General features: G+C 37.2%; 1 long non-coding RNA gene across 1 annotated transcript in view; it reads right to left on the bottom strand.

Moving 5' to 3' along the window:
- Positions 1-24,401, bottom strand: part of LOC145518248 (uncharacterized) — a 138,125-nt gene that overhangs the window by 106,171 nt on the left and 7,553 nt on the right. The window contains exon 2 of the long non-coding RNA XR_014062778.1: positions 10,963-11,047. This is a non-coding gene — a long non-coding RNA (uncharacterized LOC145518248). The remainder of the gene's footprint in view (positions 1-10,962; positions 11,048-24,401) is intronic.

Here is a 24,401-nt window from a genome sequence, read left to right as displayed (position 1 = left end):
CTCTCATGATTAAGTGATCCTTAGGTCATTGGTTCCATTAAGGCTCGAAGAAGGAGTTGACAATTGAGTTTCCCCAGTGGCTCAGATGGTAAAGAATTTGCCCGCAATTCAGGACACCTGGGTTCAATCCTTGGCTCAGGAAGGTCCTCTGGAGAAGGGAATAGCTACTCATTCCAGTATTTTTGCCTGAAGAATTCTTCGGACAGGGAAGTCTGGCAGGATACAGTCCATGGGGTTGCAAAGAGTCAGACACAACTGAATGACTAACATGATTATAAAATCTATATGCCACAAATGAAACAAAATACAACTGAAAGTATATAGTGGTATAATTATTTATGAAACAAAAACAGTCTTGCATATGTTCACAAACATTGGGCAAGATTGATCTGTTAGGTCTTAGATCATAAAGATCAATGCTCAACTATTCATAAAAATTTTCATTGTGGAGGAAAACTGTAACTGAATACATTATTTTAGGGAAAAAGAGGATATTAAATCCAAGCTAGGTATTCAGTTTGGAAGTTGTTTGGGGGAATCAATCCCTTCATCAGGTTAATGAAGCTTTTTTTTTTTTTTTAATTATGCCTGTCTGTTAAGAAGCAAAATTTATCCAGAAGCTTTGAGTCACATTTTTATCAAGTGCCAAGGTTAACATTAAATGTAGTCATGTATTATTTCATTTTGAAGATTGAACCACCATAGCAACTAAGGTAATAGTAATCTATAACTATGGATTAACAGGGCTTCCTGGGTGGCTCAGATAGTAAAGAATCTGCCTTGGATTCAGGAAACCTGGGTTCAACCCCTGGGTCAGAAAGATCTCCTGGAAAAGGGAATGGCTACCCACTCCAGTATTCTTGCCTGGAGAATTCCCTGGACAGAGGAACCTGGCAGGCTACAGTCCATGGGGTTGCAAAGAGTTGGACACAACTGAGTGACTAACATTTTCACTTCCACTACTTTGTTTAATAAGGTCTCCTTTTCCTAGATGGTTAATTTAGAATTTTCCTGAAAAGAATAAATATGGTATTTCTGAAATTCACTCCCTTTAGAAAGGTACACTGTGAATCATAGATTGGTTTAATTCAAATCTATTACCAAATAGCTTAAAATTGCCAAGATTGCCCATAACTTCATCTAAATGGTGTTTGAGTTACTGCACCTACTTTTGTCAACTAAAAACATGCACAATGTGAGAATTGCAAGTTAAGTTTTATTTGGGGCAGAATGGGGACTGGAACCAAGGAGACAGCATGTTAGGTAGCTCTGAGAAACTGCTCCAAAGAGGTAGGGGGATGGTCAGCATACATGTGATTTTGGTGAATGGAGGAGTACATGCATCAAGCACAGATTTTTTGTAGAAGGTTTTTGCTGGAATCATGAAGCTTTGGCTAGTCAGGAGAAACAATCGTCACCATGAAGGATTTTAGTGCTTTTCTAGATATGAGACGATGTAAGAATTGGACTCATAAATCAGCTCCTGAGAATATCTAACTATCTGAAGACCTGTCCTGGCAGTTTTTCCTGAGCACAGAGTGCCTCATTTCTGCTCTTCACCCTGAACTCCTTCAAGGAATGTTGAAGGTCAGCAGCTGCAGCAGCACATGATTTAATCCTTGTAGAGGTAGATGGCAAGCATCCATGGCAAGTGCCAATTTTTAGGTGACACTTTTAAGAAGTTGACAGATCTGTTCTACCTGAAGAATCTCTAGTTCACCTCTGGAAATTTGGAAATGTTGAAAGTGTCACATGCAAAGGTGAGAGTTGAAATAAGAATTATGCCCTTCATACTTGACCCTCATCTAGAGTTGTCAACAATGACAACAACAACAAAATAATAATACATGAGCTTAGGAGCCAGATGGTAAAGAGAGAAATAAAGAAGAGTATAAAGGTTTAATATCATAAAACAGTTAAGCATCTTAAATCAAAAGTTTACTGCTGAGCACCGATATTTTAAATTCTGCATTGTCTCTGGAACAATTTCACTTTAAGAACTGCCCAATGTGGTGAGCAGGATTGATTATTGCCATTTGTATCTTGATATCTATTCAAAAAGTGAATATATTTCCTTTCCAGATACTAGGAATAATTAGTACTTAACTTCATACTTGGATGATGGTGGTGATATTAACAACAGCAAGAACATAGTCGTACAGAGTTACATAATCTTTATGAATTACCTTACTTGATCACACAACACTGAAAGGGACAAGGTTAGATTTTACCATTAACCTTAGTTATCTAGGGAGAAAACTGAGATAAATGTGGAGAAACAGTGGTACATTTCATTTTCTTGGGCTCCAAAATCAATGTGGATGGTGCCTGCAACCACAAAATTAAAATTTTAGAATTTCTTTAAAAATTATAATTAAAAATCAAAAAGATGTATTTTCCTTGGAAGATAAGCTATGACAAACATAGACAGCATATTAAAAAGCAGAGACATCACTTTGCCAACAAAGGTCCATATGGTCAAAGCTATGGTTTTTCCAGTAGTCGTGTACAGATGTGAGAGTTGGACCACCAAGAAGGCTGAGCACCAAAGAACTGATGCTTTTGAAGTATGGTGCTGGAGAAAATTCTTGAGAGTCTCTTAGACAGCAAGGAGATCAAAACAGTCAATCTTAAAGGAAATCAACCCTGAATGTTCATTGGAAGGACTGGTGCTAAAGCTGAAGCTCCAATCCTTTGCAACCTGATGCTAGAGCCAAGTCATCGGAATAGACCTTGATGCTGGGAAAGATTGAGGGCAGGAGGAGAAGGAGGCAACAGAGGATGAGATGGTTGTATGGCATCACTGGCTCAGTGGACATGAACTTGAGCATACTCTGGGAGATAGTGGAGGACAGAGAAGCCTGGTGTGCTGCAGTCCATGGGGTCACAAAGAGTCGGACATGACTTAGCGACTGAATAACAGCAAAAGGTCAGGAGAATAAACCGAACATTTCAACAAAGAGATAGAAAAATTTTAAAGTACCAGACAGAAATCACAGAGCTGAGAAATGCCAGATCTATATGCTTTGAAACTAGGATGAACAAGAAAAAAATATTGTAGAAAAGTAAAAATATGGAAAAACCAATGGAAGATAAAAGTTATTTTGATAAGATCTGTTTGTACAGATTTCTCTCCACTTCAACTTCCATCTCCATTACTAAGAACGTGTCTTTCCTCTTGATACGGAGAGGGTATCTTTCCCATGTGAGTTTTATCTTCTGCTTTCAGGGAGAAAAAGAAGGGGTCAGAACACTCTTCTTGCTTTTGCTTTTTTTCAAGGGCCTTTGGCTCAAAATAATCCTTATGTCAAAATGGCATATTTGGGGGTGGTACATTCTTCCACCCTTCACACAGCACACAATGAAAACTTCACAGTTTATCAACTTGTGGATAAACTTGAATATCAGTAGGAGATGTGAAGGCTGTATTTATAGGTAAGTTGTAAAAGATGTATTAAATTACTTAACTGGTAAAGAATCTGCCTACAATGTCAAAGACCCAGCTTTGATCCCTGGGTCAGAAAGATCCCCTGGAAAAGGAAATGGCAACCCACTCCAGTATTCTTGCCTAGAGAATTCCATGGACAGAGGAGCCTGGTGGGCTACAGTCCATGGGGTCGCAAAGAGTCAGACATGACTGAGCGACTAACACTTTCACTTTCAATCTATATTTTAGTAGTCTGATTTTGCTTTCATAGTGAATCATTCATTCAGAAGGAAAGGGAAGAAAGTAATGAAAAATCCTGATGTAGAGATTGTAAGCACAGGCAGGAATGGGCTACAAAATCAGAAGAGTGCAATTTCTTTTGAGAAACAGGAAACTGAAACAGGTATTTTGTTGTTGTTATTGTTCAGTTGCTAAGTCGTGTCTGACTCTCTGCGACCCCACCAACGGCAGCCCAGCAGGCTTCCCTGTCCTCTACTATCTCCTGGAGTTTGCTCAAATTCATGTCCTTTGAGTCAGTGCTGCTACCTATCCATTTCATCCTTTGCCGCCCCCTTCTTCTTTTGCCCTCAATCTTTCCCAGCATATGTGGGAGTAATTTGAGTCCGTGTAACTACTGGAGCTGTTTTGTGGATGTGTGTACCTGAACTTATGTTTTTAGAATCACTTACATGAATGAGCAGTCGATACAACAGAAGCTGAGAAAAGTACAGTCATGTCAATATTTAGCTTGTCTTAAAATGATGAAATGGGTTCCTCAATAATGAAAAGCTTTTATTGTTAGCTTGACTGTATTACTTTTTTTGTTGTTTGTTTCACTTAACTAATTTTGTTGTTAGGTCTCTATATGTTTACTAGGAAAGTATTGACTTACATTTTGTACTTGACTAGAACACAGACAACTTTTGATGAAACAGCAAATAAGTAGCTTGTTTTTTGGTTTTGGGGGATTTTTCGTGGATTTTTTTGTTTGTTTTGAGGTTTTTTTTTTCTAATTTGTTGTTGTTGTTAGCTTGTTTTTTAGTAGTGTTCTAATTTCAAAGTTTTTCAGCTCTTTGGAAAACTTAAGATATTTAAACATTATATCATACCAAGAATGAACACTGATTATATAGCAGCAACAACTTAAGAAGCAAGGGAAAAGTAATAGAAAGAATTGAACAAGCACTTCGTGATTTGTGTGAAAATCTTGCTTCTATATTGGTAAGCGAAACATCCCAAGGGAGAGAGATCATTAAGCAAATGGAAGACAATGATAAATATTACATGTCTGATGTTAGAACCTAAATTTGGTGCATTATAGTATATTATGAAATCTGATCTCAAAAAACAAACAAACAAGCAAATACGCCATAAAAAAAATTAACCACTCCTATTACTATTCAAAGGATTGGTGTGTTAAAAGATCTAAAAAAATTTGAGTGAGTTTTATGAATCTCATAGTAATAAATATAACTGAATTAAGAGCTAGAAATGGTATTTCAGCAACATGGGAATTACTCTTGTGATTACCAGGTATATCACTTTTACAAGTGTATTTTTATTTAGTTGTATTTCCTGGTCTTATCTTTTAAATTTATTGAAATAGATTATTATTTTTAAGAGCTCTGCAAAGAGAGAAATCAAGTAGAGTTTTATGATTTGCAAAGTATTTTGCTCAAGCAGCTTTATATCTATAAGAAAATGAAATTTCTGAAATCCAATAATGAAAATGGGCTTGCTGACACTGTTGATTTAATGTAAGGAAAATCTATATACTCTCAAAATAATTTGAATAATCATTAGCTGTACTTTTCTCAAACTTTAAAATGGGAATGATGATACTCTCTGTACCCACTTCTTAGGACATGGTAAAGATTAATTCAATCTTTTAAATAAAAATATTAATGACTTTAAGACTTGGAATATCAGAAATATGTACAATATTTTAGGTAAAAATATATTATTCACTGGGATGCAGTAGGATTTTATTCTATAAGTTACTTTATTACCATAGGTAGCAATAATCTGCTTATAGACTTCAACTTTTAGGCCCCTTGACAAAGATTTTAACCATGTGTCAAACACTCTCTTTTTTAATGAATTCTCTTTAGCTTAAAAAATTTCTAGAGCATTCACCTTCAATTTAATTGATTGATGATAGAACTTTAGAAGATCTTCATTTCTGTGTACAAATTTATAGTTCATACACAGTGTTGGTCTTCCATCTATATTTATGGAAAATTAATTTCTGAGATGGACAGATTCAAGGTAACTTTGTGTACTCAGCTCAAGGAATTAATAAAATGTCTTAGCTACATTATTTTGCATTATTTAACCTTATCAAGTACCAAACAAATATCCCTGAGACATTCAAAATCACAATTGGTTTCTATTAAATTCTGGTATTTCACATTTATTGGGATTAGTATTGATTCTGTCTCCTCAAAGTAGCTTTTATATAAACTCATGACCTTTCTTTGAGGGAGAAAAGCAATGATCACAGAGCTAATTCTTAGAAGTCCTTGACCTGAAGGTATGGTAACAGAGCTACCTGTAAAACAGCCCATACAGTTTCTAAATATTCATAGATAGAGTCAAGATCATAAAATAAATCATTTAAATCAATGCGTTGTTAAATTACAGAGAAAATGAGGGATTAAAGAATGATAAGCAATGCATACAAAAATATTTTAAAACCCTTGAATGAAGATAAAGGCCGGTTTGAATGTTTTAGATGATATAAAGCATCAAGAAAAAAAAGAGGTACTTTTCAATGTGCTACAATGAATAGAGTTATTCAATCATAAACTGAAAATAAAAGTTAAAAACTCTCAGCAGACCACATATCAAAACAAAACAAAACAAAAATCCACACAAAAAGAAGAAAAGTGCAACAGAAAGAAATATCTGGAGTTAAAATGAAAAGAGAAAAAAATATAAGAGGTAGTTTGAAAAGTGAATTAAATAAGATAAGGTTTAGAATGGTGCAGCCTGAAAATGAGAAACTGATACAAAGAAAGGAATTCAATAAAAAAAATAGAGGTAATTGAGGCAGGAAAAAAAATTCTGCTTTAAAAAGACAGGCTATTAGTAACAAACACATGTAACTTGACTTACAGTAACTATGAGACTAGTGGTGAAATTTTTACCTCTTACGGTTTTACATACCGAGTTGGTTTTACATAGTTGTTTCATTTGAATGATCTATGTGAAGTGAACACTTAGATGCTTAATTTATTATTCTTTAATGAAGACTAGGTCACAGATCCATAACAAGTCAATAACCCGATCCTAACTCTTATTTTAATTTAGCCATTGTCAATGCAACTTAATTGATTTACTCATTAGCTAGAGTTCCTGTATAGCTATCAGCAAGGAAACATGTAAATACTTTTCTCTTATAATTTTGTAAGGCCAGAGAAAATGGCAAAAGTGCTACTGAAGCTTCTTTGAAGGAAACTGTGCATTGATGATGCATTAATATTTTTAGTGTTTACTTCTTACTCAGAATTTGAGGGGATAGTTTATCATCAAAGCTATAAATACAGAACAAACAAACACGGTTTTAAAAAAAATGATAAAACACAGTAAAGATAAATAGGTTTCCTAAATCCTGAAGCTATCTATAGCTTTAAGCGCAAAATTTATCTCTGTGAATTTATAACACTAATGTTTGAAAACCCACTGGCATCCATGCTGAAGACTTCCCCATTAGGCAAGCTTTCCCAGTAGCATCTTCATTGATAGCACTGTATCTTTTGGAATGGGCTTCCCTTGTGGCTCAGCTGGTAAAGAATCCGCCCGCAATGCGGAAGACCTGGGTTCGATCCCTGGGTTGGGAAGATCCCCTGGAGAAGGGAAAGTCTACCCACTCCAGTATTCTGGCCTGGAGAATTCCATGGACTATACAGTCCATGGGGTATCAAAGAGTCAGACACGACTGAGTGACTTTCACTTTCACTTTCTTCTGTAACCACATCTATATCTAGATCACAGGTATAAGCCCCCTGGCCTCTTACCTTGTACTGGCATGTCTATTTTACCCTTGACCAGACTGATTCCTCTGCATAAAGACAGTAACCCTTTTACTTTTAATAAGCTAAGGAATTTCTGGGTTGCAGAATTCTGAACTAAAGATCTTCTCTCTCTTAAACTTTTTCTCATCATTCTCAAGAGTTAGTGATTGTTTTCTTATCTGCCTCTCTGTGGCTCATTATCTTTGTGCATAGTCTCTTAGATTTCTTGGAACTTATATTACTAAGTTCTTGGTTGCTAATTTTCTCCACTAAATCTTTAGTATCTTAATAATTGAGATTTTAATTGTCAAGAAATATTTGAAATGAATTGCTAAGAATGTGTAAAAACTGTCAAAGTTGATAACTAAAATCCAAGTTTCCTGATAACTACTCATTTTAATTTTGCATATGCTTCCCCAAAGTTATTTGCTAAAGAGATGCCCCATACAATTTACATTTTGACAAGTGATTTGCATTAACATGGAATGAATGACTAAATAAACATCTAAATAATTCTTAGTGCTATTATCACCGCCTGTTTACTTGCTGAATAGAAGATCAGACGTGGAAATCTATTATTTTAAATCAGAGACATCTAAGAGAAGAAGGTGAAAATAAGTAAATAAAACAAGTAGAAGTAAATATAATGCTATACAACACAGTAAAATACAGTACAATTATGGTACATATGGTAAAACTTTAAAACACATAAACATATTCCACATGACTTTTTATATCCTGTAGAACATCAAATGGGTTAATTAAATAAAACAAACAACAAGCAAAAAATGAAGAGCATGTCCTGAAGAACAAGAAGGGCTTCCCAGATGAAAGCCAGTAATTTTTGCTTAAAAATATTGTAAACACTTCCCTCCCAAAATATAGCAGGATGCTTGTGTTACAGTCCCCAAGGCTTTTGTTCTGATAAGAGGTTTATTTTAATTTAGCTGGGGTCCAGGAGACATTTTAACATACCAAGTATTTGGTGGAGCATTTTTTCAAAATTTTATTTCAGGTCCATACATATACATTGGAGTCTGAGGATCAATTTCAGTGTTCCTATGACCTATTAGTTTTTATATAAAATCAGAACATCTAACTAGTTGTATAAAATCTAAACAAATAAGTAGTTGTATAAAATCTGAAGGTCTAGCTTTCCAGCCTACAATAAGATTATATGATTTACACCCCTTGATTTCCTTTCTCCCCTTATTCTCTACTCCAGATTTCTGACTGGGGCCCTGTATTTGAATCTTATTAATTCCCTTCTTCTTTGTTATCCATAATTATAGAGCTGTCAATCTCAAAAGCCACGAAAGAGGGAAATTTGAAAACATTCTGGATTTGTATTATACTATTGAATGCATTGTGAGTTTTTTCATATAGCTGGAGGGAGACAGCTTTAAATGAACTTTTCACGGGGAAAAAAATAGGTGTATGTTTAACAGGAGGGAAAAAAAAAGGAACTGACAGATATATAATTATTTTAGTGTCTCTACTTCGTTTCTTTCTTCCCCTTTGTCAGCTGCCTTCTTGCTTGACTCACCAGCATACCCCCTAAAAGTTACTTTGTACTGTTCTTTTACCACATGTACAAAGCACACTGAACAGGAATCTGTTTGGGGTTTTCTTCTTCAGGTAAATCATGCAGTTGAGCTCCAGGAGCTTAGGGATTGAAGTCTTCAGATTCCCAGGGACTTGACCCACCTCAAGAGCAATAAACTTTAAAGTTGTATGTATACAGAAAAACTGCCCTGTAATTACCAGTTTTCAACACAAAAACTATTCATATTGGTATAATTCAGGAAGATCCTTTAAAAAAAATCAATGGAATACTTTTAATTAGAAAAGAGCCCCAAAATGTACATAAGTTAAATGGCAGAAAGGAGTTACACTATGTATACACATTTCATCTTTGTAACCCTACTGGATTCAACAGTAATCACATGATAGAGGTGTAGGAAACAAAAAGAAGTCAGGGATGATTTGAAAAAAAAAAAATGTTTTATAAAATTAAAGGGAACAGACAGTAGAAAAAGTCAACTAGGGAATCACTCTAATTTTATGAATTATAACCTCTCATCTCTATGTATAGTGGCTGTTTCTGTGGTTTGAATCTACACAGGTATCATTAAAATCCAATAGGTCTTATAAAAATACTTATGTTTATAACCTTTAGAAAGCTGCCATTGTTTCAGGGTGATGTCTCGATGTATGTTTTGATATCTAATTGTTGAAAACATAATCATTCTTTTCCCAAAGTTTCTAAAGCAAAAGACCAAAGCAAACCGAAAACTTGTTATATATTAGTATATTTTTTTGAAATTGACTATTTATAAATTTAATATAAATAAAACTATATAAAGTCAATTACATATAATGTTAAATGATGACTTACTTGGAAAACTGAATTATATTATCACAGATGTTAGAAACTACAGTTTGGATCCATTGTACAAAAAAACGGAGGTATGATGGGCTAGAAAATTCCTTTAGGAATATTATCATCTTTATTTAAATAACTCTTATCTGGCTTTATCCTTTGACATTTCATATGCATCTTATGAATATGTATTGATACAAGCTCGAATGAGATTACTCCATAAAATCCTGTCTGGTGGATTGCTGAAAGGATTTTAGTTATATGTTGTTTGAAACTGGCCAAATATTTCCTTATTAGTAGGTTGTCTAAAATAGTATATCATGACACATTGTTAAATTCATTATAATGACCGCAACTGTGAAAAGTCTGTCGAAAATCGGAGATGAACTAATTCTTTTGGCATAAACATAGTTATAGAATCAGCTATTCTGAGTGCAGATAGCCTCAATTCTCTGGAAGCCAGAATTTGGCTTAATTAAGGAAAATATTCCCTTTTCTTTCATAGGTGTTCTGATCATTTGTTTTATCTCATACCTCTTTTAAAGGCTGCTTAATTCCCTTCTCCTGTTGTGCTCTAATTATTCTTAAAGTATGCAAAATGGAGTTTAAAGTTCAAGACTGATTCTTGCAACTCTAATACCATCTCAAGTTTCTTTTATGACATAGAAGGTAACACATCGCAATATGTGAAAAGTATTTTTATTTCAAAAAGAACTGAAATGCATGTCAGATTTATCTAAGGGAAAAAATATTACTGGCATTTCTTACAAATCTCTCCTTCTCACCCCAAAATGCATATTAGCTTAATATTAGGTAGCAACTAACAATGATAGTGAATGAATCATGACTGCTGGTCTAGTGATAATGCCAAAGAATATTCTTTCTTCTGCGACAAACAGCTCAATCAAACTACAACAAATATATGTGATTAATAAAACTGTATTTATCTCTTCTAGCTTCAAAATCCCAAATCTTATGAGACTATGGGTAATAGTTAACAGTAGGTGCTCTATGGTTTCAAAGTTCTTTTTGTAAAGCACAACAAGGAAAAAAAGAGAGAGAGAAAACAACAACAACAACAACAACAAGAATTTAGTTTAAAGGTGTATATGATCATTAAAGCTGTGTGGACTTACCAGGTGGCGCTAGTGGTAAAGAATCTGCCAGCTAAAGCAAGAGACACCAGGGATGCATGTTCAATCCCTGCATTGGGAAGATCTCCTGGAGGAGGAAAATAGCAACCCGTTTCAGTATTCTTGCCTGGAAAATTCCATGGACAGAGAAGCCTGGAGGGCTGCAGTCCATGGGGTCACAAAGAGTTGGACACGACTGAAAGGCTGAACACACAACACACACAGGTTAAATTATTGTTCACAATTACTCATACCCTTCCTCCCCTTCACCTGCATGAAGAAGTATATTTCTCTGTTCCTTGAAGCAGTCATAATACAAGTAGGGAGTTCAGATATTTATTGTTTGGTTGTACTTGCCCTCTTGTACCTCTTTAAATCACTATCTGAGGAACATACTCTAGGTAGCCCACTTGACCAAGGAAGAGGAATAACAAACGGACATCAGGACCTTGCCAATTTAGAGACCTGCAGTTTGAAGCAGAGTTGCGCAGACACACCAACCCAGACCAGGCAGGTATTGGCTACTGCACAGACAACTTAGTGAACCCAGCTGAGACTAACAGAGCTCCTTCCAATAACCCACAGACACGTGAGAAATAAGAACTTTTTATTGCATGTAATATTTTACTGTTTTTTTATAAAAGATATGGGCTAACATGAAAGCTAATGTTTATTGATATCTTACCATGTGCCAGAGGCCATTCAAGAACTTTACATTTATCAATTTATTTAATCACCACTATAACTATATGTGATCATTGCCATCAGTATTCCTGTTTTACTGCAAGGAAGATTGAGGCACAGAGGATTTGTCCGATATGGCACAGCTAGTGAACTGTGGAGTTGAAGTTCACAATCTTGCTGTATGGTTCCAGAGTCACTCAAGTTCCTGTCAGCAAATATACATTCAACTTAAGCTAGTGTGTAACATGGGTAGTCATACAAAACTTATGGACATTATCAAAATGAGAAATTGTTTTCTGGACCTAAAGTACGTCAGGGGCTTGCCTGGTGCCTCTGTGGTGAAGAATCCACCTGCCAATGCAGGAGACGCAGGTTTGATCCCTGGGTCAGGAAGATCCCCTGGAGAAGGAAATGACAACCCACTCAAGTATTCTTGCCCAGGACATCCCATGGACAGAAGAACCTAGCAGACTACAGTTCATAGGGTTGCAAAGAGTTGGACACGACTTAGTGGCTGAACAACAACAAAAACAAGAGTAGGTGAGAGTTATATGAAGATGCAAAGGCACTTAAATCTGTGCAAGGCAGCTGCACACCTGAACAACCAACCACAATCATGGCAGATAAACTTATCCTTTAAAAACATTCAAAAAGTGGGGACCGAAAACAAAGGAATGAAAGGAGAAAAATAATTCTAGGCTTTTCACACTACTACTTGCTAGATCTTGCTTAAGGAAGAAGCTGCCAGATTCATCAGTCAGGAAACAGGGCAATTGATTAGGCCACTGTTCTTGATGAGCTAGTTTATCCATTTTAAAAGGCATTTCTTCAGACCCACCATTCTCCCTTTTTCTCTCTTTCTTCTACTCCATGTAGGTCAGGAGTAAGTGGACTCAAAATTTTAGGAACATTTTCTCTCTACTGTATTTTCTCTGTATCTGTGTGATGATTCCTTCTTTATATCATTTCTGATCTCTTTCCTTAAACTCTTAAAACTTTTAGAATCTCCAGCTATGGCTTCCTGTCAGCCAGATAAGCCTGTTGCTTTCCAAGGCTTCTCTGGTAGCTCAGCTGGTAAAGAAGCTGTCTGCAATGCAGGAGACTCCGGTTTGATTCCTCTATCAGCCAGATCCCCTGGAGAAGGGATTGGTTACCTACTCCAGTATTCTTGGGTTTCCCTCCTCGCTCAGACGGTAAAGAATCCACCTGCAATGCGGGAGACCTGGGTTCCATCCATGGCTTGGGAAGATCCCCTGGAGAAGGGAAAGGTTACCCACTCCAGTGTTCTGGCCTGGAGAATTCCATGGACAGAGGAGCCTGGGATGCTACAGTCCACTGGGTCGCAAAGAGTCGGACACGACTGAGCGACTTTTACTTTCACTTTCAACATAAAGAAACCGAGTTTACTTCTACTTATTAATGTGTTTGTGTGTGTGTGTGCACGCGTGCACGCTCAGTTGCTTCAGTTGTGTTAGACTCTTTGTGACCCTATGGACTCTAGCCCACCAGGCTCCCCTGACTATGAGATTCTCCAGGCAAGAATACTGGAGTGGGTTGCCATGCCCTTCTCCAGGGGATCTTCCCAACCCAGCAATCGAACTAGTGTCTCTTATGACTCCTGCATTGGCAGGTGGGTTCTTTACCACTAGTGTCACCTGGGAAGCCCTACTTATTAACAGTTCATGGAAAAATAAAAACCCAAGGGAAACCTCACAGCTACCCAAACATAATGCCAAGAGGACCTAAAATAAATTTTGACTTCCACAAGTAATAATTTAAAGAGCAGCTTGAAGAGTTAAGTCTGCAGTTTTACAGGAATATAGACGAGAAATGACTACAGGAAGCTTTTTCAGTACAAAGTGGATTATACTTCTGAATGAGGTGGTCTGACATGCTGTGTGTTTTCTTCCATCTATTCACCAGCTGACTGATGCCCCCTTCCATCCAGCCACTCTGAGAAGTGGACTGGAAGGCCTAATGAGAGGGTGGATGTGCTCTTGCCTGGCAAGACAACAGAAACTGACATCTCCTCCAAATTCTGGCTTATAAAGAGGGTGATTATTTTTGCAGCTGCCTTTTGTCTTTACAGAAAAAGTGTTTATGGCTCCTATGCCCACTTTCAAATCACATGGTGGTTTCCAACCAGAGCAGAGGTTATGTATTTCTTCAGTCATTTCTCTGTTCCTATTTTTTGTGGTCTTCAGATGGTTATAGTCAGACTCGTTTAATTCTACTTTTTGGTATATCGTAAGTGTTTGTTAAATATTTAATGATTCTCATCTAGGAGTTACCAAACACAGTCCTGAACTCTGTGTGTCTCCACACCATTAAAAACTAGCAGTTCAATAGCTTGGTTTTTTTCTAACAAAACAACAACAAAAAGAGTTATTACAAACAGTATACATAATCCTGAGTACTTTTGAGGGAGTAATTTTTTTAGAGTGCTGAGTTTCTTTATTAAAATGTGAATAAAGAAATTATGAGTAACAAAAAGAAGAGAAGTGAAAAGCAAAGGAGAAAAGGAAAGATATTCCCATTTGAATGCAGAGTTCTGAAGAATAGCAAGGAGAGATAAGAAAGCCTTCCTCAGTGATCAGTGCAAAGAAATAGAGGAAAACAACAGAATGGGAAAGACTAGAGATCTCTTCAAGAAAATTACAGATACCAAGGGAATATTTCATGCAAAGATGGGCTCAATAAAGGACAAAAATGGTATGGACCTAACAGAAGCAGAAGATATTAAGGAGAGGTGGCAAGAATACACAGAAGAACTGTACAAAAAAGACCTTCATGACCCAGATAATCATGATGGTGTGATCACTCACTTACAGCCAGACATCCTGGAATGTGAAGTCAAGTGGGCCTTAGAAAGCATCACTATGAATAAAGCTAGTGGAGGTGATGGAATTCCAGTTAAGCTATTTCAAATCCTGAAAGATGCTGCTGTGAAAGTGCTACACTCAATATGCCAGCAAATATGGAAAACTCAGCAGTGGCCACAAGACTGGAAAAGGTCAGTTTTAATTCTAATCCCAAAGAAAGGCAATGCCAAAGAATGCTCAAACTACCACAGAATTGCACTCATCTCACATGCTAGTAAAGTAATGCTCAAAATTTTCCAAGCCAGACTTTAGCAATACGTGAACCATGAACTTCCAGGTGTTCAAGCTGGTTTTAGAAAAGTCAGAGGAACCAGACGTCAAATTGCCAACATCCGCTGGATCATCAAAAAAGCAAGAGAGTTCCAGAAAAACATCTATTTCTGCTTTATTGACTATGCCAAAGCCTTTGACTGTGTGGATCACTATAAACTGTGCAAAATTCTGAAAGAGATGGGAATATCAGACCACCTGACCTGTCTCTTGAGAAACCTGTATGCAGGTCAGGAAGCAACAGTTACAACTGGACATGGAACAACAGACTGGTTCCAGATAGGAAAAGGAGTACGTCAAGGCTGTATTTGTCACCCTGCTTATTTAACTTATATGCAGAGTACATCATGAGAAACGCTGGGCTGGAAGAAGCACAAGCTGGAATCAAGATTGCCGGGAGAAAGATCAATAACCTCAGATATGCAGATGACATCACCCTTATGGCAGAAAGTGAAGAGGAACTAAAGAGCCTCTTGATGAAGGTGAAAGAGGAGAGTGAAAAAGTTGGCTTAAAGCTCAACATTCAGAAAACTAAGATCATGGCATCTGGTCCCATTACTTCATGGGAAATAGATGGGGAAACAGTGGAAACAGTGTCAGACTTTATTTTAGGGGGCTCCAAAATCACTGCAGATGGTGATTGCAGCCATGAAATTAAAAGACGCTTACTCCTTGGAAGGAAAGTTATGACCAACCTAGATAGCATATTAAAAAGCAGAGACATTATTTTGCCAACAAAGGTCCATCTAGTCAAGGCTATGTTTTTTCCAGTAGTCATGTATGGATGTGAGAGCTGGACTCTAAGGAAAGCTGAGTACCAAAGAATTGATGGTTTTGAACTGTGGTGTTGGAGAAGACTCTTGAGAGTCCTTGGGCTGCAAGGTGATCCAACCAGTCCATCCTAAAGGAGATCAGTCCTGGGTGTTCATTGGAAGGACTGATGGTGAAGCTGAAACTCCAATACTTTGGCCACATCCTGTGAAGAGCTGACCCATCTGAAAAGACCCTGATGCTGGGAAGCATTGCGGGCAGAAGGAGAAGGGGACGACAGAGGATGAGATGGCTGGATGGCATCATCCACTCGATGGACATGAGTTTGGGTAAACTCTGGGAGTTGGTGATGGACAGGGAGGCCTGGAGTGCTGCGATTCATGGGGTCGCAAAGAGTCGGACATGACTGAGCAACTGAATTGAACTGAATATTTAACATGAAGTTTACTGAGTGCTGTCTATCAACTCAGTGGTCAGATCTTTCAAGACCTCTGCTTGTCTCACCATGAAGTACAGCTACATCTGCCAAATCTATTTTGGTCAGTAGTAGAGAGAATTTTAGAAAAGTTTAAAATCATAGGTGGATGACAGCTAGGTAGACCTAGAGAGTAATCAGATTGCATCCTCCTTATTTTGCTTAACACCTACATAAATATTGATAATGTATTTGACAAGGATATATTGGACAACACAGGAAATATAGCTAATATTTTATAATAACTATACATGGGAGTATGGGCTTCCCAGATGGTACTAGTGGTAAAGAACCCATATGCCAATGCAGGAGATATGAGAGACGCAGGTTCAATCCCTGGGTCCAAAAGATCCCCTGGAGGAGGGCATGCCAACCCATTCCAGTATTCTTGTCTGAAGAATCCCAAGGACAGACAGAGCTGGCAGGCTACAGCCCACAGGGTCACAAAGAGTAGAACATGACTAAAGCAACTTAGCACATACATGGAGTATAGCCTTTAAAAATTATGAATCACTAGGTTGTATACCTATAATTTATACAATTTTGTTCATCAACTATATCTCAATATTTACAAAAGTTAAAAAAAAAAGAAGAAGAAAAGAAAATTCAAAGAGATTTCAGGAAAAGTTCTCAAACTTTAGTATGCTTCAGAATCACCTGAAGGCCAGAACCCCAACAGTGTTTAGTTTAGCAGGTCTAGATGGCTTCGAGAGCATCTCACAAGTTCTCAGGTGGTATTGATGCTGCTGCTCACTAGACCACTGTGGTGAACCCATGGCCTAAAGCACTGGTCCAAGGGACCAGGGTAGAAATGCGTACCTCTCACTTCTAAAGCAATCTTTGAGCAGTCTACCAGATGCCCTTTGTTGAGGCTAGTTTAATTCCAAGGATGACAAATGACGGCCTTAACAGTCTCAACTGCATACATTTCATCTTTCGAACTAAATGACCATGATAAGGAGGTCTTGGGGCATTGGGTTGAAACAGTATTAATTTTAGATGAAAACAAAGGAGGAAAAGAGGAGGGAGCTCTTCATCCAAATTGAACAATGTCTAATTTTTTTTTCTTTATGAAGAAGGGAGATTTGAATTTCATATTGGAGCTTCTTTTTGTTATATCATGAAGCTATAGGTTCAGTAAGCATATATGAATAATATTACTATAAACAGTATATTACAGACTGTTTTTCTGAGAATTTATTTTTTTCCTAGGCAGAGTGAGGATTTAAATAACAGATAAACAGCCATGTTTAGTCTTTTCCAATTAGATCGCTGTCTGAAACCTGTCCTAGGTCTAGCTTTATCTCCAAGTTGCAGGTGTAACTACCCCACAGGCATCCCTCCTTCTGTCTGCTGGGCTGAGCAGGTCATCAGTACTCCTCCATAGGCAATTTGGCTTCCCACAGCTGCCAGTGTTGTGAAACTGGAATAGCTAATGAAGGCAGTGTGCTTTCATTAAAGGAGGCCCTACAAGAAGTGATGTATTCATCCATTTGAAGGCTTTGCACATTTCATCATCTCTCTAGTCCCTATCTCCCTACTTCAATTCCACCGAATATAAAAAAAATTCCCATTGAATAAAATCTGTCATCACTAGTGTCAACCAATGAGGGGGTAGAGGGGAAAGCATGAAAGAAGAAAAAAAAAAAAAAGCCTAGTTATTCCACAATCTGCAAGCCTTATAACTTAGGGCTTTAGGATACCTTCATTATACATGAATTCTAAATAGATTTATGAAGTTTAATAGGCAACATAGAAAAGTCAAGGGGGGCACAAAATTTAGGAAAAAAATCCCCTTAGAAAGGGATATACAGTCTTGTCTTGAGAACACCTTCTAGTGTTCCTAGCTGTGCCCCCTGACTTTTGAAGGACTATGAACTATGTGTCTAGCTAGCACATACTTCTCAAGTTCTACATTTGTTACAATTGCCTATCTATACAAAAGAAAACTCTGCATTTTTACAACAAAGGATTGCCACTTTGAGGTTTCATCTTGCATCTTTTCTGGTTGTCTTGTACATATTCATCTTTATTTCTACCTCCTGCCCAGAGCCAGAGCTGTGGGAATCCTTGCAACCCAGGGGTAATATGCTCACAACACTGTTGTCCGTTGCTGTTTATCTTTTTGAAATGTTCTCTCCCTTTCTCCTTTGCCTATTTCAATCCGTCTAATATTTCAAAGCCTGACCAAACAGCTCCTCTTCTATTCAGCTATCCTTTATTGATTTGTACTTCTATGGCATTCTCTGCTTATCTGTATGATCACAGCAACAGCGTTTTTTTTTTTTTTTTTGCATCAAAGTTGAGCACGAGGGCATTGGCCTTGTAGCTTTGTTCTCAAATTCCAGGGAGCTTCTCTTCTGTTGGCACAGTAGGAGTACATGATAGCAGCTCAAGAAGAACTTAATTCAGGTAGTGTTTGCTTCGAGATAAATTTGATTTTTTAAAAAACTGAATATGGTTTCTTGCTGAAAGTCTCCAATCCTACACATTAATCATTACCTCGATGTGGAGGACACAGGCTTGACAGTCAGACTGCCTGGGTTTGAGTTCCAATTCTACCACTTCAAACCTGACATGTCAACATTGTTGTATTTCAGGTTCTGTATGTAAAAAATGAGGATGATAGTAATATCCACTCCATAGACTTGCTGTGAATGTTAAATGAATTCATAAGGCAGTTAGAGTCAGGACCATGTTGTATATACCTAATAAGTATTAATTATTGTTATGATCACTATTCATGAAAACATTTACTGTCACCCTCAAATTGCTCTTTAGCATGCAGATAATGAAACTACCACAACAATAGCACATCAGAGTGCAGGATTCTGAATTATAAACTGATGTAGGAAGTAATGATAAATATGAACCAAATCTTTTCATTGAGCTAAGCATTTTTAAATGGGATAAACATGATCTCCATTTCCTTGGCTAAATACAATATATTATAAAGCAAGGTGCTCAGATGCTGTCATGTCTGATTCTTTGCAACCTGTTTGACTATAGCCTGTCAGGCTACTCTGTCCATGGGATTATCCTTGCAAGAATACTAGAGTGGGTTGCCATTTCTTCTTCCATGGGATCTTCCTGACCCAGGGATCAAACCCACATCTCCTGAGGCTTCTTCACTGGCAGGCAGATTCTTTACCACTGAGCCACCTGGAAAGCCCATAAAGCAATATGGACCTTTTAATATGCATTTTTCCATAGCCAAGATCAGAATACACATAGAAACCACTCAGTTGTTTAAGGAAGAAAGAGAAAGGATTGCAAGGGGCTTGCAAAGTCTGAAGTATATGATGGTCTATTGCTTCTAGTATTCACTAACACTAGTAAATATTATGGGAAAGTGTATGATAGAAAAGGAAAACTGAAGCCCTGAGTAAAATGTAAGCATCACAAATATAAATGAAACAAGGAAAATAGGATTAATATTATGTCTTAGAAAAATAAAGGCTTATTATACATTTCTAGGAAGTCTTTTCCTTTTCAAAGTAATTTATTTTGGCTGACTTCTCAGTTGACTGAATTTTACCTTCTAGTAATTTTTTACATGGTTGCTAAATGTTTTTTTTCCTTTAATGTTGAGAACTTTTAAGATGTGCCCTCCTATCAACTTTCAAATATGAAGTACAGCGTTATTAACTATGGTCACTATTTGTAGATTATATCCCCATGACTTATTCATCTTATAATTGGAAATTGATACCTTTCAACCCTTTAACCCATTTCTCCCAGCCCTCAGCACCCCCCCAGCCTCTGGCAACCACCAATCTCTTCTCTGTATCAATGAGCTTGGCTTTTTTAACCTATTTCTTTGTTTTTACTGTTTAGATTCAATCTATAAATGAAATCATACTATGTTTGCCTTTCTCTGACTGACATTTCACTGAGCTGAATGCTAAGCTCCATCTATGTTGTCACAAATGGCAACATTTTATTCTTGTTTAATAACTGAACAATATTCTATTTTGCAATATTATATATGAATAATGCTCTCTTTATCAATTCTTCCACCAACTGATGGAGTCTTAGGTTGCTTCCTTATTTCCATATCTTGGCTATTGTACATGGAATTAACATAAGGGTGCAGATATATTTTCAAACTAGTGACTCCCTTTTCATTGGATACATACCCAGAAGTGGAATTGCTACATCATATACATGTTCCGGAATTCCATCACTTCCACTAGCTTTGTTTGTAGTGATGCTTCCTAAGGCCCTTTTGACTTAGCATTCCAGGATGTCTGGAATTCCAGTCAAGCTATTTCAGATCCTAAAAGATGATACTGTTAAAGTGCTGTACTCAATATGCCAGCAAATTTGGAAAACTTAGCAGTGGCCACGGGACTGGAAAGGTCAGTTTTCATTCCAATCTCAAAGAAAGGCAAGCCAGGGAATGTTCAAACTACTGCACAATTGCACTCATCTCACATGCTAGCAAAGTTATGCTCAAAATTCTCCAAGTCAGGCTTCAACAGTACATGAACTATGAACTTACAGATGTTCAAGCTGGATTTAGAAAAGGCAGAGGAACCAGAGATCAAATTGCCAACATTCGTTGGATCATTGAAAGAGCAAGAAAGTTCCAGAAAAACATCTACTTCTCTTTTATTGACTACGCCAAAGCCTTTGACTGTGTGGAACACAACAAACTGTGGAAAATTCTGAAAGAAATGGGAATACCAGACTACCTGACCTGCCTCCTGAGAAATTTGTATGCAGGTCAAGAAGCAACAGTTAGAACCAGACATGGAACAACAGGCTGTTTCCAAATAGGGAAAGGAGTATATCAAGTCTGTGTATTGTAACCCTGTTTATTTAACTTATATGCAGAGTACATCATGTGAAATGCTGGGCTGGATGAAGCACAAGCTGGAATCAAAGTTTGCATGGAGAAATATCACTAACCTCAGATATGCAGATGACACCACCCTGCAGAAAGCAAAGAACTAAAGAGACTCTTGATGAAAGTAAAAGAGGAGAGTGAAAAAGTTGGCTTAAAGCTCAACATTCAGAAAACTAAGATCATGGCATCCAGTCCCATCACTTCATGGCCAATCGATGGGGAAGCAATGGAAACAGTGAGAAAGTTTATTTTCTTGGGCTCCAAAATCACTCCAGATGGTGACTGCAGCCATGAAATTAAAAGACACTTGCTCTTTGGAAGAAAAGTTATGACCAACCTAGACAGCATATTAAAAAGCAGAGACATTACTTTGCCAACAAAGGTCTGTGTAGTCAAAGCTATGGTTTTTCCAGTAGTCATGTATGGATGTGAGAGTTGGACTCTAAGGCAAGCTGAGTGCTGAAGAATTGATGCTTTTGAACTGTGATGTTGGAGAAGACTATTGAGAGTCCCTTGGACTGCAAGGAGATCCAACCTGTCCATCATAAAGGAAATCAGTCCTGAATATTCATTGGAAGGACTGATGCTGAAGCTGAAACTCCAATATTTGGCCACCTGATGCAAAGAACTGACTCATTGGAAAAGACCCTGATGCTGGGAAAGAGTGAAAGTGGGAGGAGAAGGGGATGACAGAGGATGAGATGGTTGGATGGCATCACTGACTCAATGGACAAGAGTTTGAGTAAACTTCGAGAGTTGGTGATGGACAGGGAGGCCTGGCGTGCTGCAGTCCATGGGGTTGCAAAGAGTGGAACACAAGTGAGCGACTGAACAGAACTGAACTGATACATGTTCTATTTATATTTTTTTTGAGGAAACCTCATACTGTTTTGCATAATGGCTTTACCAATTTACAGTCCCATCAATAGCGCACATGGGTTCCCTTTTCTCCACATCGTCACCAACAATTTTCATTTCTTGTCTTTTTGATAATAATCATTCTAAGAGATGTGAGGTGATATTCACTGTGGTTTTGATCTGCATTTCCCTGATAAGTAGTGATGTTGAGCATCTTTTCATGTACCTGTTGGCCATCTGTATATTTTCTTTGGAAAATTGTGTATTCAGAACTTCTGCTCATTTTTTAATCAAAGTGCTTCTTGTTTTGTTTTGTTTCTGCTTTGTAGGAGCTTTTTAGTTTGATCTGGTTTCACCTGTTTGGGTTTGCTTCTGTTGTCTTTGATTTTGGTATCACTGAAAAATCATTGCCAAGACCTATGTGAAGGAGCTTATTGCCTATGTTTTCTTCTAGAAGGTTTTAGTCTTACATTCAGCATTCATTTTGAGTTAATTTTTGTGTATACAGAAAGATAGTAGTTCAGTTTTATGAAAATAACTTTTATATGTTCTGTAACTATGACTTTCAACAGATACATGCGTGGACACACACGTCACACTGAGATTTTTGCTATAACCTTAGTTGATCATTTATACTTTTCTATATGAAGCTATCACATAATTGAAAATATTAATATTAAAGCACTCTCTTGGGCCTGCAGTTTATTTAATTCTTTAAAAATCAGTTTAAATTCAAAAACTACCAGGGGAATTCCTTGGTGGTCTAGCGGTTAGGACTCAGTGCTTTCACTGCTGAGGGCCCACGTTCAATCCTTGGTGGAACTAAGATTCCACAAGTCGCACAGAGCAACCAAAAACAAAGTCAATTTAAACAACTGCAGCCCTGACCTATGAGACTTTACAATCCAAGATGAGAAATGCTGACATTATAAAATATATACAACATATATAGAAAACAAACAGAGGCTAGGGAGAGAAACTTATTACTTCAATTCCATTTCAAGAGAGAAGTCCCCAAAGAAGAAAAGAGTGGACGAAGCAGAGCACTAACTAAGAATAAGTACCTCAACCCTCCAAATATGAGGAGAGACCCAGAGCAGACACAGAACTGGGATGCAGCCATTGGGTGAATCAGGCTTCTGACTCTCATACCTGTTTTCAGGCTAATAGCTATGCTTGGAATTCCCTACTCTTTTCTCTTTTTCTTATACCTGCCTAGTGCCTGTTGCTAAGTCATTTCAGTCGTGTTTGACTCTGCGACGCTACGGACTGTAGCCCATCAGGCTTCTCTGTCCATGGAATTTCCAGGCAAGAACACTGGAGTGGGTTGCCATTTCCTTCTCTAGGGTATCCTCCCTACTCAGGGACTGAGCCTGAGTCTCTTCCCTGTGTTTCCTGCATGGCAGGTGGATTCTTTACTGCTTGAGCCACCCGGGAAGTCCCACCTTAAAAAAAAAAAAAAAACTCTATGATTTCTTTTATATAAATTTCAAAATAGAAAAGACAAACCTATGGTAATAGAAATCAGGATAATGGTAAATTTTAGGATGATAGTGACTGAAAAGGACAGATATGGGGAGAGTTATAGTTATATTTTGCTTTTTTGCTCTGTATGTGTATACATTTGTTATGATATTTTCCATTTCCTGATGCATATTCACTGAGTTGTGCAAATAGTACTTGTGCACTTTTCTGTACATATGTTTTATTTCTATCGCATTCTTCAAAATATCAACTCACATCGCCTCATCTATGAAACTTTTCCTGCAATACCTTTTCCATCTTAGGTGGTTCTCTTTTTTTCCAGCCATCCTGTACTACAAATATTAAGGTTAGTTAAAAGCACAAGACCATATATTTTTTATCGCTTTATCACCAGCACTAAAAGAGAATTGTTATTCATCTATGCTTAATCAATTACCAATGACAGACAATAATTAAATGAAAAATACATGAGATTTGCACAATCAAAATATGAGTATGAAGAAAAGTAAGACAATGAAAGAATGCTGACAAGCAAGATCTTGAAGAAGATGGTAAGGAGATTCCCTAGCTTATATGGAAATGCCTGGTTAGCATGCTGGTAGGTGCTGAATACCATTTTCTCATATCCCACAAATTTTAAATTAATATCAAAGTTTAAAATTATGAAGGCTTCTTGCCTACAGTTACCTTATTCCCATATATTCATTAAAAAAAGGCTCTATGTTGGGAATTCCCTGACAGTCCAGTGGTTAGGACTCAACACTTTCACTGCTAGCACCCCGGGTCATTCCCCGGTCAGAGAACTAAGATTCCTCAAGCTGCACAGAGCATCCAAAATAAATATATAAAAATTTAAAAAATAAAAATAAAATGGCTCTCTGGCAAGGAGATGTGGTCAAATCATATTTAGTAATTTACCAACAGAAACTTCCGGATAACAGTAACTTGGATTTATTTATTTATTAAATACTTACCGATCTTCCTCTATTTGATAGAATTTTCCATATTCAGGAGATACAAATCTAAGTAAAATGAATTCCTCTCCTTAAGACACTTACTGATTAGTGCTGATTAGTAGGAAGACAGAAACGTATATGTAATAAATGCTACAGTAAGGATTAACTCAGAGTGCTAGAAAAACTCTTATAAGGAGCTACACTTCAGA

Source organism: Giraffa tippelskirchi, chromosome 8, assembly GCF_054371585.1.
Source record: "Giraffa tippelskirchi isolate mGirTip1 chromosome 8, T2T-mGirTip1v1.2.pri, whole genome shotgun sequence".
Classification (NCBI taxonomy): domain Eukaryota; kingdom Metazoa; phylum Chordata; class Mammalia; order Artiodactyla; family Giraffidae; genus Giraffa; species Giraffa tippelskirchi.
This window is presented reverse-complemented; position numbering and strand designations above follow the sequence as displayed.